The sequence below is a fragment of the Peromyscus eremicus genome, chromosome 1, assembly GCF_949786415.1.
Source record: "Peromyscus eremicus chromosome 1, PerEre_H2_v1, whole genome shotgun sequence".
NCBI lineage: Eukaryota > Metazoa > Chordata > Mammalia > Rodentia > Cricetidae > Peromyscus > Peromyscus eremicus.
In genome coordinates this window covers 12,986,133-12,999,155 of record NC_081416.1, presented here as the reverse complement: position 1 = coordinate 12,999,155, position 13,023 = coordinate 12,986,133, and the positions used below count along the sequence as shown (strand labels likewise).

Genomic DNA, 13,023 nt, shown 5'->3' with positions numbered 1-13,023 from the left:
TCCAGCTCTAGTGACATGTTTGCATGCTACAATGTTTCCCTATAATGATTGTGATGAAATTTGACAATAAATTCATAATGTTGATTCTTATTAAGCTGCATTATATACAGTTACAGATTATCTAAACATATGTCCGTATAGCTAACTACATCATTATCTAAAGTCTATACATTTTAAAATATTTCCTACTGGCTGTCCAGTGTCAAATAATCAGCCCAACAAACATATACAAATAATACTATCTGGACTAAGCAGGTGATACTTAGGAACATAACATATATATGTATATACATACACTGACAATTAGTGGAAAAAAGACCAGAATTTGAAGGAGAGTGAGGAGTGGTATATGGGAGAATTTGGAGGGATAAAGTAGAAGGAAGAAATGTTATTATATTGTAGTCTCAAAACTAAAGTTTAAAAAAAATTCTCAATCTTTAGATAATACTATTTTATTTTAATTACAAAGTGTCATACAGAGCACAACAGTAAATTCATCTAGTGTTTCCTTGGCTCTTCTTGGCATGACATTTCCGAAGTTTATTGCTGTTTTGATGGTTGTAATAGTTTCAGTTTCTGCCCCAGTCTCCCTTCTCTTCTCCCTTTTAAGAGGAACACAATGATAATTTGCTCAACCAACATGCTCAGTTGCTAGAAAACCTTGTAGCTAGGAGTGTTCATATGGTTTCTTAGTGGCCAATGTAATATAAACACAAAGCTCTGGTAGTGTGACAGTGTGGTGCAAAAGTCTTTAAAAAGTCAAACTTGGCAGGATTGTGTCTTTTTTGATTTTTTAGAATACATTATTTGAGCTCAGGGAAGGAAAACAATGCTGAGATGCATTAAACATTTTTTTAATTGTAAGCTCTACTGTGTTTGTAATTCATATAGACATATACATTTGTTTATATTAGCATATTTTGGTTACACCTTTATTGAGCAATGATTCACATATCACATTACTGATCTTTTTCTAATAAAAATTTATATTTTATTATTTTAAATTATGTATGTGTGTGCATGTGTTTGGGTATAAACATTTCAGTGCAGGTGTCCATGCAATTCAGAAAAGGATATTGAATCCTAGAGTTGAAGTCCCAGGGATTGTGAACTCTCTGACATGGGTATTTGTAATTAAGCTTTGATATTCTCCAAGAGCAGTCACAGTTCTCTGATTCACTGCTGGTCTTTTAAAACTCTAAAATTCAGTTGTTACTAGTATGTCCAGAGCTGTATAACCACCAAAACAATTAAATTTAGAATATCTTTATTGCCCGGGATAATCCTATAGTCATTAGTAGTCACTTCTTGTTCCCCTAGCTCTCCCACCACCGCTGTCCTGGACAATCAATGATGCATTCTCTACCTGTACAAATTTGCCTATTCTGGTCATTTCAGGAAAATGATATCAAACAACTTGTAACTTTTTACATCTAGCTTCTTTCCTTCAGCATACTTCTACGTTCATCTATGTTATAGTGGATATAGGGACTTAATTCCATTTTATGACTGAATAATATTTCATTGGGTAGACTAACCACATTTTATTTATCCATTAATTACATAATATATAGTTGGTTTGTTTCCCTCTTGGGGCTATAAGAAATATGTTGTTGTGGACATTAACATGCTTAGACATTTTCCCTGCTCTTCAGTAGATCTAGCAGCAGAAGCTGCACATATCTTGAGAATATGTGAATAACAACAAACAACAACAAAACAAACAACAATAACAACAAACTACTACAACAACAACAAAAAATGTTAAATAGAGCAAGAAGCATAATGGTGAGATCTTCATAACACCTTGCAGTTCCTATATCTGCCTACACAGAGACATAAAAAAGCATTTTGGTATAAATATCTGAAAAGCCTTCTGCTGTGTACTGTTGAAGGACCCTTGACTGAGACCAAGATTAACAGGGATATTGTCAAGCACAGAGCATCCTGTCTGGTGCAGAGTAAATTTCAACCTCAGACACTATGCCAGCAGTTCTTCCTGTTCACTCTCCACACTTCTCTTTCAGAACACAATCAACCCTAAATAACATGTCTGCTCTTTTCTGCTTTTGTATTCTCAGCCTCCCTCTAAACTCCTTGAGGACAATGTACCATTTATAATGTGGTTTTATTGTGCCTCTTGAGAACCTAGCAAGAACTCTGGTCCATAGTAACCCTCAGGAAATACTTGGAGTTGATTCTACTTTCAGTAAACTCAAGTCTTTTCTTAGCAAAGATCCTATTCTCTGTAAGTGTCACTTACCAATGCTTGGAGAAGGCAAATGCCCTACAGGACCAAAGCAGTAAATATCTGGGAGAAAATTCAGGACTCTTGCCTCCTAGTCTGCTGAAAACTGAATCCATACTGCTAATGTCTATATACTTCCAAGAACATGTGTATGATTGCTACGAATTATTCTGTCAACTAGTCCCTTTCTTTTGCCAAATATAATAGCAAAGTTTAATTAGTAATACAATTAACAATAAGGACTGAGTAACAAAGACTAAAGTTAACTTATGTGTATGTATATATATTTTAAAAATAGTTAATAAAAACAAAATAAAGTGACATTTGAAAGACAAAATATAAATAGAATTGGCTATAAAAGTGTTCTCGAGTTAGTCTATATATTGATTATGTGGGTGGTTATATGACTATCCATCTGTTGAAACTTATACCCTAACTAAAATGGGAGGGATTTGTTCTATATAAACTATCTCAATAAAGCTGACCTTACTTTTAATCTTCCCTCATCCAAAAAAAGGGAAGGGGAGAGAAATAAATGATTGATCTATTCTTCTATGCAACTCATAAATTAATGAATAAATAACAAATTTTGAATTATTTCTAAAATCAAATTGCAAATCACCTGAAGCATTTGAAAATAAGTAAGAGAACGTGAAAATCATTTTATTTAAGACAGAGAGAGAGAGAGAGAGAGAGAGAGAGAGAGAGAGAGAGAGAGAAGAAAATGGGACTCTCCTTAGGAGTGCACACTCTTGAAAAGTACTTGTGATCAGTTCCTGGCACCTACAACAGATCACTTACATCCACCTGCAACTCTGCTCCAGAGGATTCAGAGCTCCCAACATCCTCAGACCTCCCATACTTATGTGCATATATAAATCCCTTAACATGCATCTAATAAAAGTAATTTTTAGTAAGTGGCAATGTATATAAACATGTTTTTAGAAAAAGAAAATGTTGAAACTGAATACCCTCATAAAACAATGATAGTTTGTGGAATTTATTTTAATCATACACATTTAGTAAACATTCAGAGGATTTGCTGTTTGAGTCCTATGTGTGAGTACCAGAATGTGAGATAAACATTTGCCACTTTTTCCAAGACTGTGCTGATTTGGACTAAAGGGTTCTTCTTCCTGGGTAATACTTCTTCATTCCCTTTCAATGCAAAACAGACTCATTCTATTTCTTACTACAGTCAATTTTTTTTTTGAAAAATGGTTGACAAGACTCATTAAAAAGTTGTCACAGTTTTTTCTGCTTTTTTAAAGGGAAAATAAGCATGTAAAATGATAGAATTGGGCTTGCAGGATTAGTGTTCCTCCAATTTGTGCTTATCTATCTAGATTTTGAGTGTTTATATGTTCATCTCAAGTGTGAAAGTTTCAGAGAGGGGTCTTGTCATAGCTCTTGAATGTCTTGACTTAGTAGATGGTTCCTTTACACCCACTGTGTGTACAGAAGTTTGTCAGTATGTTTACACATGATGGACATTACTGTACATGTGTTGCCTGTATAATTAGGAAGCTAAAATCTATCAGTTGTGTACCATGGAATGGAAGTGGAAAAAGAGGAAAAGACCAGACTATGCATTGGCTCTGAGGCAGACGTAAAGGTTTTAGTTTTTATACTAAAAATATTGAGAAATGGAAACAAAAACAAAGAAACAAACAAAAATGGAGATTTCAAGTGAGAACATGATCATATTCACATTTTCTCATTTTACTTTTTGAAGTATATTTTTAATACTAGAATGCAATGTCTTTTTTCTTAAAAGAATTTTAACTGATGGAGCCTGATGAGCAAGAATGTCTTTTTTGCTGAGCACTTTGTGGGTAGGGGCACAACTATACTACAGATTTCTCACCTACGATATAGCAATATTAAACATAGGGCCATGTTTAATGTGTTTAGAGTGTAACACAAGCTATACAGTTGTTTCTCAAATAGAGCTTATTTTGAATAATGTGAACATATTAGGACAAACACCTTGGGTTCAAGCATGACATAGCAAAAAAGAAATGACTGGGTCAATCATATGAATCAGAACAACTTATGAGACACAGTTTGCTATTTCTTCCTAACAAATGAATACGCTTAAGAATACAAATTAGTTGCCTCAGGTTCCAGGAGTCAGAGTAAGTACACAAAATGAGATTGTCTACTTCAGTCTCAGAGGCTGAAATCAGAGGATCACACAGAACTGTGACCTCTTATGAAGCACAGGTCCCTGGTGGTCCAGCCACTACTTGTTGGGAGAGCTAAGATCCTTGCAGTTTTAGGAACAGAGGGCCTCAGCAACTAGAAACCACCCATGATTCCCTGCCACACAACCTTCTGAAAATACAATATTAGTTTACTTCTTTAAACAGAAAATGAAAATTTCTCTCATGTTTTGGGCCTTTTAATTTATAAAATAGACTTCATTTTAAGGACTCATCTGAATGCATCAGGCCCACTCAGTATAGTCACTTCTAATCAACTAGCCATCAGCTAACTTGGGACCACAGTGACATCTGTCAAGCATTTGTACTTTTATCATACAATATAATTTTTTTTTCCTCTTGGGGTTGTGAGACAGGGTCTACTATATAGACAAGTGTAGGCTGATTTTTCTTTTTGGGCTGCAAGCTTACAAAAAATGACACAGAGAATTATTATTAATTATGAAAGCTTGGCCTTAGCTTAGGCTTGTTTCTAACTAGCTCTTATAACTTAAATTAACCCATTTTTAAATCTATGTTCTTCCATATGCTCTTTACCTCATCTTCATTACGCTCATCCTGGTTATTCCACGTGTGGCTGGCAACTCCAACTTTCCTCTTCCCAGGGCTCGCTCTGTCTAGAGGTCCCATCTATACCTCCTGCCTAGCAATTGGTAGTTTAGTTTTTTTTTTAATCAAACCAGTCAAAGTGACACATCTTCACACATCTTTTAAGATAAACAACTTAAGCTTTTATGTTTTTCAACCTTATAAACTTTATATCTCTTATGTAAGTTTTTTTTTTTAATTTGGTAACAAGAAAAACTGTAAAATTATTACTATATAGTCTTCAATCCCCATCAGCGACCCAAGAATGATAAAATATTACTTCAGTAAATAGGAAGTGCAGAGAAAGCAGAGCCAGACAGGACCGTAGAAACTTCTGACTACATTTGGCACTCAACGTGGTAGCAAGAATTTCCACCCAAAACCTGAGAAAGCTTTAAAAAAGGGGTTCTAAAACCGAGCCAAGAGCAGCTTCCTAGTTGTGTCTCTCAGGCAAGTCATGATACAGAGATGCCAGGATGTACTGGCTTGAGCTACAGCACGGCGGGTTTGCTGCACGTGCGCTTGACCTAGGGCATCATGTTCACAAAGGTGTCTCCAAGCTACACAGCATGATGCATGGTGGCTTTAGCTTTTATTCATACAGACAAAAAGGGTTTATGGGCCAGCTGCACACTACCTGATGGCAGCATGGACCCCAGAGTTGATGGAGTAAGCATGACTCTCCTGGGTATCTCCGCCATGTTGGGTAGCTGAAGTGGGTGGAGTCAGCAGCCAGGGCTGCCACTTCAATCTTAGTCATGCTGCAGTTTACAATGATCAGAAAAGGATTATAGATACACAAAAGACAGATTCAGATGGAATAAGTTTCTAAATGCTTTACATTGTATGTAAAAATGTATGCAGGCTTGGAAAAGAGAGGAAAAGGAAGATAGACAGTTATATGAAGAAATAGGTGATTTTAAAAAAATAAAGTCTGTAAACAGACAGTAAAAGTAATATAAAAATAAGCCACATAAAGATGGAAATCACACAAAGAGTCTGGATCATATTGTTTTTGGGATTTTTAACTGTAGAAAGACATTTGATGGTAAAGTCTGCTGAGTTGAACATATATATATATATATATATATATATATATATATATATATATATGTATTAAGGTATCTTGACTTCAAAATTCATGTCTAAGGATATGTTGCTTTGGAAAAGAGGTTTTGCTTTTGTTTCCACAGAGGATAAGAACTGTGGATTCCTTCCAGATTAATATGGTTCCATCAAGGAAGACCCCTGAGAGGGTTCCAGATGATCCAACATCCAGAACAGCTTCAAGAAAACTGACTCAGAGAATACAGCCTCACAGACTGCTCCAGTTAGGACTTGACCATAATCCTAAAATTTTCTTTATATCTCCAAAAGAATACCAGTGCTCCCAATCAGCAGGAAGTAGCCCAGAAAACTAAGCCCACATTCCAAAAAAAATGGATTACATATTTTTGTCTTTGTTTAGGGTTAGTTACAAATTGTTATTGGTCATAGTCAATCTCCTTCTAAAACAAAAAGGGGATATGATATAGATATGGTAGGATAAAAGGGTAGATTATTGAATCTATTTTTAAAGAGCAATAACTTGTTTAAAATGTTTTACATTGCTATGGATTTTAGTTTATTGATACAAATTTAAAGTTAATTTTGTTATACTATATATATATTTCTACTCTTGTTTAAGGTATTATGTTTGTACAAATCATTTAAAATTGTAATGCATAATTAATAAATACAGATTAATAATTAGTCATCTATGATAATCACACTTCTAGTCATGTTAGTTAAGTTTTCTAGGTATACATAGATACATTTCAATTAAGTAGATAATCTTCAAATACTTCAAAGACCTACAGAATATGGCATTTAAAATGTTTCAAAAACTTAGACTTTCTGGACAATGAGACATGTCTGCTCCTGGCGGCACCGATTTACTTCAAAGAAGATAATGGGCATTGAAGAAACTGCATATAGAGTTTGCTTTCCTTATGGCAAAAGTTAGACATTTGGGCAAGAAACTGTTCTTGCTTGGATTTCTTGACAAAATGTTGTATCGACTGAACGTGCAGGATCCATGGAAAAATGACCACTAAATTTTGCCGAAACAAGGCAAGATGGTCCTTCAGGTTCCTGCTTGAAAGAGGAAATTACCAGATATTCTGCAGGACACAGGGAGAAGCAATAGACTCTGGGCCTATAGGCTGAAGATGAATGCCCCAATGTTGCAGAGGAACACTGGGTGACTGTCCAGGCAGCCAGCTGTCTCTGTCATTTCCAGAATTTTGGAAGTTGCTTACAAAGCATTTCCTGTTTACTTAGGTAATATTATTCCTTCTGGGGTCTTTGATGTAGTTGAAGACTAGATAGTAATAATTTTCCTTGGTTATGATAAAAGATAAATTAGATATGAAACTTTAGACTCACAGATATAGGATACAGGATAAAATAGACTAGATATTGTAACTATATTTCTGCTTGATAACTGTTTGCTATATATGTTTACCGTATTAAAGCTAAAGCCTTCTTTTTTGATTAGATAGTAAAGGGAAAATCCTAGAGATATCTTCCTGTGTGCTGTGAATATAGGTTGTTCTCATTGTTTAATAAATAAGCTGCTTTGGCCTATGTCAAGGCAGCTTAGAGGCAGGTTTGGTGATATTTTATTTGTGCTGAAATGTGGAGATATTTTACTTGTGCTTTAATAAAGCTTGCCTGGAGATCAGGGGGAAAAGGCCAGCCATTTTAAGTAAACAAGAAGTCAAGCAGCACATGCCCTTAATCTGATCACTTATCAGGCAGGGTCTCTGTGTGTTCAAGGCCATACTAGGGAACAGAGCCAAGTGTGGTGAAACACACCTTCAGTCCCATTACCAACTATAGAGACCCAGACATCTGTACAGACAGGCAGTGACAAGGAAGTGAGGTAGCTAGGCTAAGATAACCAATGATAGGGCCGAACAGCAAGGCAATAAGGGTGTGGGTAAGACAGGAAGCAACTCGCATTTGGAAGCTGCAGAGTTGGTGAGGTAAGTTTGGCTGGTGGCTTTCCCTATTTCCCTGATCTGTCTAAGGCTTTCACCCCTATATTTGGCTCCATGCTTTTTATTTAATAAGACCATTTAGAAATTTGTCTACAGACAGGCCGGAAATCCAAGGAGAAAAACAGGAAAAGAGAAAGGCAGAGTCTGAAAAGATTCCAGCCCACCACCTAAGGAGCAATATGCCAGCAGACTGATAATGCCACAGCCATGTGGCAAAACACAGATTAATAGAAATGGGGTAATTTAAGATAATAGAGCTAGTTAGCAAGAAACTTAAGCCATTGGCCACACAGTTTGTAAACAATGTAAGCCTCCATGTGTTTACTTCAGACCAAGCAGCTGTGGGACATGGGTGGGAGAGTTCATCCTGACTGTGGGGCTGAGCAGGCTTAGAGAAACTTCTGGCTACAAATCTTCCAAAACTATAAAAAAGACAGAGACATCTGGCTGCCTGGATAGTCACCCCAAGTTTCCTCTGCGATGTTGGGACATCCATCTTTGGTCTCCAGGCATAGAATATCTAAAAGATTTTTCTGTAAAGCAAGAATTTTGAAGGACTGTCCTGCCTTGTCTTAGTAAAGTTTAGCAGTCACTTTCTTTTATATCTTGCTTGTTCAGTTTGGACAGCATACTGTCAGCAGTTGAGGCAAGGATGATGTCTTGCCTATATGACTACCTTTTGCTACAAAGAAAGCAAAATTCATATGGAGGTTATTTGATGCCCATCATCCTTTTTTGAAGTAAATTGGTGCTGTCTGGAACAGACATGTCTCACTGTCATGAAAAAAGCCTTATGTTATTAAAACATTTTAAATGCTATATTCTTTAAGTCTTTGGATTGTTTGAAGACCACGTGCCTATCTAAAATATATCTGTTTGACCTTGAAAATATACATAACATGACTGGAAGTTTGATTGTTATAGGTGACTAACTACTAACCTGTATTTCTTTATTATTGTAAATAGTTGAAAAACTCCATCTACATATGGTGCCCAATGTGAGACCATATGTAATGGAGTTTTCTTTGGGCCACTAGCTCACAAAAAAAAAGACATAGAGACTTATATTAATTATAAAAGTTTAGCCTTAGCTTAGGCTTCTTCCTAATGAGTTTTTATAACTTAAATCAGCCCATATTTTTTTAATCTACATTATTTTATGTGACTCAGTTACCTTTACTCTGTACTCCCTATCCTGCTTTCTCTCCATCTGGTTAGTGATTCTGCCTTTCTTCTTCTCTCAGCTCTCTTTCTATCTAGAATTACCTGATATATGTCCTGCCTAGCTATTGACTGTTTAACTTTTTGTTAAACCAATCACAGTGACACATCTTCACACAGTGTAAAAGAATATTCCACAACAGCCAAGGCTGTCTTTGAATTCATGGTTCTCCCACCTCCGCCTTTTCACTGATGATATTGCAGGTATGTGCATTAAGACCAGCTATATTCTAACTTAATCACAGAATTGAGAGCCAGAATATGTACTGTCCTACTCGACTACAAAGGGCAGATATACAAAACAAGCATATTAAAGGACAAAGTCTTTTGTCTGCGTTAGAATTCTGCCTATTAGGGATAATTTTACTCTTTCATGGAACTATAACTTTATGTTGTTTGAATATCCCTCCGGAAGCAGCATGAAGGACTTACTGAGGACTGATGGGGAAGAAAGTGTTGAAAGTAGGAACTATAGTTGAAACAATACTAACATAGTGAGAGCTAATGGTTTCAATTGAGGCAAAAAAAATAGTAGTTTCTGGATATGTTGTAGAAGAAAAAACTAGGTAGACCTTGGCAATGGGTAGAATCCTCATGATAAAAAGAGTAAAGTATACCATATTTTTTTCAATGACTATTTAGAAAATACCATCCAAAATTAGTAGTATGTATTGTTGATACATACTATTATGTATAATGATAAACATATATTGCCTCTCAGATTTTATGGATTAGAAATTTGGGTGAGGGTTTAGCTAGATTGCTATATTTAAGATGATATACTCACATGGCTGCTCTGGAAAGCATCTGTTCTCTATACCCAGACTGCTTCATAGAGGCATTAGCATTCTTGCCACATCATAACTGGCTTTTCCTGGAACAAGTGACCCAAGGGAAAGAGAAATGGTAGATGTCATGGTGCCTTCAATAAACTCATGCAGAAACCATGTTGTTGCTTTTGCTATATTCCACATGTTGAAAATGATTCACAAAGTCTGGCTCACACCCAAGAGATTGGGAGTTAGGTTTTGAAGAGAAAAACTATAAAAAAAAAAGAAGAAACAACTTTGGATGCATTTTTAAATACTGCAACTGCTGTTAACATACAATTGTACATAGTGACATTGCCAGCATGTATAGATTTCAATATTCTAAGAATATTTTTTAAAATGACAATTTTTAAAAATAAGTATCAAAAATTTTCATGTTTAGAAGATTAAATGTATGTCAACTAGAGTGAGCAATGGAGACTTAAATTGGAGCCAGGATTTAAAAAATTAGGAGGATTTGATATGGAGATGCAAAGTGTTAAATCAAGTAGAGTGTACAGCACAAACCAAGGCATGGAGAAACAGATCAGAGGAAGTGTCCCCTGAGGCTGAACATTTGATTTGAGGGCAATAGGACAGAAGTCAATGAAAGGAGAGGGCCTCTTCATGAAGAACGTTAAGTAATTTCAAGCTAAAGAATTTTCATTTAATTCAGGAGGTGAGAATTTATGGTATTTCTTTGTAAAGAACTGCTGACAGAAGTTCAACATGCCACAATCTTGGCTCGGTCGAGCGGTGTTTCTGCAGTTGACTTGTGCTCCAGACGCAAGCCTTACTTCTCAAACTTAGTAATGCCCAGGAATCTAAGAATTTTGTGTACTGAAGGGACTGATTGTGAATCAAATTATTCATCAGGTTTGGAAGGATTTATTGAGGAATCCTGAAGGAAAAATGTCCTGTCACCAAAATGAGATTTAAACTGCTTAAGTGCACATAAGTCAAGCAGAAATTATGGTAATTGGACTTAAACCCGCTTTCCTCTCTGCATACTGTAAATAAAAAAAGACAGTTTAAACAAAGGAACAAGATGTAAATACAAGAGTGAGATCAAAGCAAATCTGGAATTTAATTCTACACAGAGAAAGCAAAATCGAAGATATATGACCAGTACTTTGTAATGCATTTTACAGCACTAAAAACTGGCAGCCTAAAATATGATTTGTTCAACTTGTCTAGATAGAGTTTGCAAAACAATTTAGAATTCATCCATTTTGGTGTTTCCCAATTATCTTGCATTTAATGGAGTCGTTTACTAATTCTCCATTGAAATATGCACAATGAGTAGCATATTTGCATACAAATGAATTACCCACAATTCAGGAACTTTTCTATCACTTACCCTACCATGTTCATGGTGTGCACATGTCATTTTCTTTAGCAATAATATAATTCTTTTTGTGAACTGAAAAACAAAATTAAATGAATGAACATTTTTAGTCATAGAGTTGGCTGATGATACAAATTGCAGGTGGAATCACTAATCTTTATAAATTTATTCTAATGAAGAATAATTTGAAAGTGGATCTCAGAGTAGATAGAGCTAAAATGAAAGAGTTTGAAGCAAGAGTGCTCTGCAGATATAAGGAGAAGCTGAGGCTGAGAAGTGTGTGTATAACAGGGAATCAGATCAGGTTAAAAAAAAAACAAAACTGGGCAAAGTTAGGGAGCTAACACAAACACCATTAGTTTATCAATGTTAATTAAGACAAAGATGAATGCAGATGAATGTGAAGAATTAATATTCACCAAGTCACTTTATAGATGAACACTAGTCAACTAATCAGTAGAACAATGCCCTTTCTATCCCAAGAACATACTTTTATATCATGTTCTCATAATACAGATAATATTGCTCTAAGTGGAGTAAAAATTGATTCTCGGGGCACAAACATCTTACTTGTCTTAGTATAAACATAGATATAACATATAGTAACTATACATACCCTAAGCAGGTACACAATAGATCTGTGACATTAGAATTTCATGGGTGGACTTATTGTACAAAATATTTGTGGTGATATTTTATTTGTGCTCTACTAAATAAAGCTTATCTGGAGATCAGAGGAAAAAGTCAGCCAGTATATTAGATATAGAGGTCAGGCAATGGTAGCACACAAGGTCAGGCAATGGTAGCACAAGCCTTTAATCCTATCACTTGGGAGGTAGGGATCTGTCTAGATCTCTGTGAGTTCAAGGCCACACTGGGAACAGAGCCAAGCATGGTAGCACATGCCTTAAATTCCAACACTAATTAACCATGGCGGTCTGGAGGTCTGTACAGACAAACAGGAAGTGACAGAGCTGGGCAGGAAGAAGAAATGATGTAGCTGAACAGAGAGAGCAAATCAGATGGCAGAACAGGAAGGCATATAGGCGTGGGTAGACAGGAAGTATCTCACTTTTTGGAAGCTGCAGAGTTGATTAGGTGAAGTTAGCATGTGGCTGTTCCTATTCCTCTGTTCTCTCTCAGGTTTTTACCCCTCTATCTGGCTCCGTGTTTTCTATTAATAAGACTGTTTAGAAATTCACATACAAATACTATATAAAGGGCTTCTAGTATGTGTATATTTGAAGGAATTACAGTAAAATGTTAGCGAGTGTATTTGTATGTCATATTCTCCTAAGTCTTATGGAAGTGTCCACTATAATTTTAAATTCCTTAAGCATAAGTATTTTTTTTTCTGTTTTTGTTTTCCAACACTGGTATGTTTTCTGTGTATAGAACCAAAATAGGGGAATCTCATTGGTTACTTATTAATTAAGAAAACTCTTTTCCTTTGCAATTAAAACAACCTGGGTGATGGTCACGCTGGTTCCTAGCCATTGTTTGTAAGATCCAAAAAAGTGATCACTCTTGCACTTTGTCA

The 13,023-nt window shown here is 35.7% G+C and overlaps 1 long non-coding RNA gene across 1 annotated transcript; it reads right to left on the bottom strand.

Moving 5' to 3' along the window:
- Positions 1 to 497: 497 nt before the first annotated feature.
- LOC131895582 (uncharacterized) lies at positions 498 to 11,743 on the bottom strand. Its single transcript, XR_009375227.1, has 3 exons — positions 11,496 to 11,743; positions 10,114 to 10,200; positions 498 to 602 (listed from the first exon to the last, which is right to left on the bottom strand). It is a non-coding gene; the product is annotated as an uncharacterized LOC131895582 (long non-coding RNA).
- Positions 11,744 to 13,023: the final 1,280 nt, after the last annotated feature.